The following is a 4,843-nucleotide window of genomic DNA, read 5'->3' as shown; positions in this document are numbered from 1 at the left end:
CAAAATGTGACCCAAGGCCCAGATTCAGTGTGGAGAAGAGAGGACACATAATCTGCTGTGTAGTCCTAACTAAAGCCACATCATGTCTAGACTTAATTAGTGTTATACAGTAGCTGCTGTGGACTGAATTGTGTTCCCTCAAAATTTGTATGTTGAAGTCCACAACCCTACATGACTGCATGGAGATACGGCCTATAAGGAGATGAGTAAGGTTAACGATGTCAGAAGGTGGAACCCTGATGGGAGACAAGTGTAAGAGACACAAGAGATTTTCCCTCTGCCATGTGACTACACAGCATGAAGGCAGCCATCGGCAAGCCATAAAGAGAGGCTTCACCAGAAACCAAACCTTTCTGGAACCTTGATCTTGGACTTTCCAGCCTCCAGAACTGTGAGAAAATAAATTTCTATTGTTTAAAGCCATCTATTCTATGGCTTTTGTAATGGCAACCTGAGCAGACTAATACAGTAGCTATGTACATCTTTAAGATTTCTCTCAAATATGTGGGAAACCATGTATGACAGGACCCCTGGAAGTTAGAATTTTCATGATGATCAAAGCCCTTCTCAATAATTTTTGATGCTTCTCTCTAGACACGTCCACAGGAATTTTTAAAAATAAAATGTTTAGGCAAGCACAGTGGCTCAGCCCTATTCCAACACTTTGAGATCCCAAGGCAGGAGGATGCGTGACCCAGGAATTGGAGACCAGCCTGGGCAACATAGCGAGATCCCATCTCTACAAAAAATGTAAAAAAAAAATAAATAAATAAATATAATCTTTACAAAATGTTTGATGCAGTAAGTAATGCCCTTCATGCATACTCCTGGACTCTAGACCCAGAGCTGCTGATGCCAATAAGTCAAGGATGAGGTCCAATAATCTGCATTTATTTTAATGCTTTATTTGGAAATATTTCGAACTTACAGAAAGTTGCAAAAATAGTACCAATAGCTCTCATGTACCCTTCATCCAATTCTCCAAATGGATTATTTTATCCCATTTTCTTACTATATATAACATATTATATACATAATAACATATATATACATATATGTGTGTATATTATGTGTGTGTGTATATATATAACACCATACATAATTTTTTTTCTGATCATTTAAATATAAAGTCAGCCTGGCAAGTGGCTTAGGCCTATAATGCCGCACTTTGGGAGGTCAGGGTGGGATGATCCTTAAACTAAGGAGTTCGAGACCAGCCTGGCAACATGGCAAAATCCCATCTCTATCAAAAATACAAAAAAAAATTAACCAGGTGTGGTGGCACACCCCTGTGGTCCCAGCTACTCAGGAGACTGAGGCGGGGGGATTGCTTGAACCTGGGAGGTGGAGGATGCAGTAAGCCGAGATCACACCTCTGTACGCCAGTCGTGGCAACAGAGTGAGACTTTGTCTCAAAAAACAAACAAACAACGAAAAAAAAAAAAAAACAGTAAATGTCCCTAAATAGTAGTGTGTTTTTGCTAAAGAAAAACAGAGAAAACAGGACATTGCCTTATATAACCACAATATAATAATCAAAATCAAGAATTAACATTGGTACAGCACAATTAACTAATCTTTAAACCTTTTCAGGCCGGGTGCAGTGGCTTGTGCCTGTAATCCCAGCACTACGGGAGGCCGAGGTGGGTGGATCACTTGAGGCGGAGTTCGAGACCAGCCTGGCCAACATGGTGAAATCCCATCTCTACTAAAATGCAAAAATTAGCTGTTGTGGTGGGTGCCTGTGATCCCAGCTGCTCGGGAGGCTGAGGCAGGAGAATCGCTTGAACCTGGGAAGCAGAGTGGTTGCAGTGAGCTGAGATCATGCCATTGCACTCCAGCCTGGACAAGAGTGAAACTGTCTCAACAAAACAAAACAAAACAAAGCAAAACAAAAACAAAATCAAAACCTTTTCAAAATGTGCCAGTGGTCCCAATAATGCTCTTTACAGCAAAAGAAAATTTTTTTTCTGTTCCTGGATCCAGTCCAGATTGTGCTTTGCATTTACCTGTCTCATCTCTTCAGTCTCCTTATCTGTCCTTTCTTCATCTTTTATGACATTGGCCTTTTTTGAAGGACATAGGCAGGTTGTTTCGCAGAATGTACCTTGGGTTCATACTGACATCTCTGATTCCAGTCCAAGGTCTCAGGATTATTCTAGCCCTACCTCCTTTCCAGATTTGTAAGGCCTTTCTCAGACAGTGAGAAACATGGCTCTCATTATCTCTATTTTACTCAGTTGCTCAATCCTCATATACACATAAAGTAGTCTCAGAATTCCTAACCATAACCATGTGTTAAAAAAAATAAATCACTAACTAAATTACAACATTTGCCTGGGCATGGTGGCTCACGCCTGTAATCCGAGCACTTTGGGAGGCCGAGGGGGGAGGATCACTTGAGCCCAGGAGTTCAAGATTAGCCTGGCAACATAGGGAGACCCCATCTCTATTTAAAAAATAAAAATATTTGTGTACAGTCATTTTTTGCTTTTTGTCTTATAGTATCCAGTGAAATAACTGTTTCCCAAAGTTACTTAGATTAGTTATTTTCTTCCTCATGCCTGTTAGCATGGTTATGTTATTCATTTGTAATATGCTTAGGTTCCTTTGTTTCTATTTATGTTCCATTTTGGGTTCCCCCAAGCCTACTTTATTTTAATGTATTTATTTTGTCACCCACTTCCTCACTTTTCCATATCTATTTTTGGAATATTGAAACATTACTATGCTTCTAAAAGAGGCAAACTATACCAAAGAATAAAAGTGTTCCTCCCCCGCTCTCCCTACTTCCCGTCCCCTCCTTTCCACCATGTGCCTACCATTCCCTTTAGGTAACAAATCTCGTTCATTATTGTTTCATGTGCAAGCTCAGGATGAAGTGTTGGGCCCTGGGAGGTGGATTCCCTGATTCCATGCTCTGGTTCCCTTCTGCAGTAAATGTATCCAAGTCCTGACCATGCTTCTTAATTTTCTGGTGTAATGTATTGAAGAGGGTCGGGGATTCACCTGAGCTCATGGTTGTGGGATCATCCAGAAATTGAGGAGTTTCACTATTTTATTTAATTTACCGTTTAAAGGTAAAGTGTGTTCTATATACCTGTAAGAAAACAGCCAGTTTAGGCAAAAACGGTGCCATCTTGAAGGCAAATCCCCATCATGATCACGTTTGACTCCTGCATACCAAGGCGTTTTGCAGCGAGATTTTTAAACAGTTCCTGTAGTATAGATAACTTTAATAATAATGCTTATTTAACCTGCCCAGTTTTCTTTCTTTCTTTCTCTCTTTTTTCTTTCTTTCTCTTTTTTTTTTTCTTTCTCTTTTTCTTTTTTCTTCTCTTTCTTTTTTCTTTCTCTTCTTTTCCTTTCTTTCTTTCTTTCTTTCTTTCTTCTTTCTTTCTCTCTCTGCTTCTTCCCTCTTTCTTCTCTTTCTTCCTTCTTTCTCATCACTCTCTTTCTTCTTTCTTCTTCTCTGCTCCTCTCTCCTCTCTTCTCTCTCTCATCTTCGCTCTCCTTCTCTCTCGTTTTCTCTTTTCTTTTTTCTTCTCTTTCTTTTTTTTTTTTTTCCAGAGTCTCGCTCTGTCACCCAATCTGGAGTGCAGTGTATGATCTTGCTCACTGCAACCTCTGCCTCCCGGGTTCAAGCAATTCTCCTGCCTCAGCCTCCAGAGTAGCTGGGATTACAGTTGCCTGCCATCCCACTTGGCTAATTTTGCATTTTTAGTAGAGACAAGGTTTCACCATGTTGCCAGGCTGGTTTCAAACTCTTGACCTCAAGTGAGTTGCCCGCCTTGGCCTCCCAAAGTGTTGGGATTACAGGTGTGAGCCCCTGTGCCCAGCTCCCAGTTTTCCAGAGTTTTGGCAAGAAAGTCTAAGACCAGACTGGCTGGACATGCCTTTACTCTAAAAGCATGCTATAGAAAGAATACTTTCTGATGGGTGGGTGTGTTTCCACAGTCTTAGAACTCCCTGAGACATGGCTTCCATTCCTAGAAGCCCTATTAAATATTCTTTCTGAGAAACTGGGCTTGTCAGCCTTGCTCTTCTGCTTTTCAGTTCCCTTGGCCTTTAGGGGTGGGTTGCATATACCAGCTACTATGGAACATTTGCTGAGCTAGGCAGGAGCTGAAGAACCAAGAAATTGATCCTTTTGTAGTTCCTAAGCATGATGATTGGGTGTTCATGTGCTTATGTGAGATGTGCCTTTCTTAAACCTTGTTATGACATCAGCACATTATTCAACTGATATAAAAAAAAATGGGTTAGGGGAATGAAGCATCTGTGTGTGAAACTCCAGGGTGGCCAGCAACATCTATGTGGGGTGGTGTGACACCTCTGCTAGATTCTTGTGGACCTCCGCATGAGTAACGGCACATCCCGAAAACCCAAAAGGAGTTATTAACTGAAAGCCATATAGTGCACTGCGATAGGGAAGGATGGTGGGTAACCTATCCAGTGGGCTGGCCACTTCTCTGGGCTGTTCATTTGGCTTTGGAGGCCCAGTTAGCAGCAGAGGTGAAAATTAAATGGCTAGGGAAGGAATTGCATGAGAAAAAGACGCGTGACTTTTGACTTCTCTCCTTGCATCCAACATAATGAAGAAAATTGATGACCAAGAGAACAAAATTGAAACCTTAGCATGTAGACAGATTGGTCCGTCTAGGGGGGATGAAATGGAAATGACCAGAAATCAAAGCTGTCATAACTAAGCCCGATTGGGATGTGAAAATTTGGGAATGTTGTGGAGAGTAATATTTCGATGACATAGAAGTCATAGCTGAGAGGGGAATGAAGATCATTGGCAAGCTCACCCCTCGGCACAGGAAAGTGAAAGCTGAACAAC

At 41.3% G+C, this 4,843-nt stretch overlaps 1 non-coding gene across 1 annotated transcript; it reads left to right on the top strand.

The window, feature by feature from the left end:
• Positions 1-4,144: 4,144 nt before the first annotated feature.
• Positions 4,145-4,248, top strand: LOC117078677. Its single transcript, XR_004435110.1, has one exon. It is a non-coding gene; the product is annotated as a small nucleolar RNA U13 (small nucleolar RNA).
• The last annotated feature ends 595 nt before the right edge of the window (positions 4,249-4,843 follow it).

Source organism: Trachypithecus francoisi, unplaced genomic scaffold (genome assembly GCF_009764315.1).
Source record: "Trachypithecus francoisi isolate TF-2019V2 unplaced genomic scaffold, Tfra_2.0 Lachesis_group6, whole genome shotgun sequence".
In the NCBI taxonomy this organism is placed as follows: Eukaryota; Metazoa; Chordata; class Mammalia; order Primates; family Cercopithecidae; genus Trachypithecus; species Trachypithecus francoisi.
This window is presented reverse-complemented; position numbering and strand designations above follow the sequence as displayed.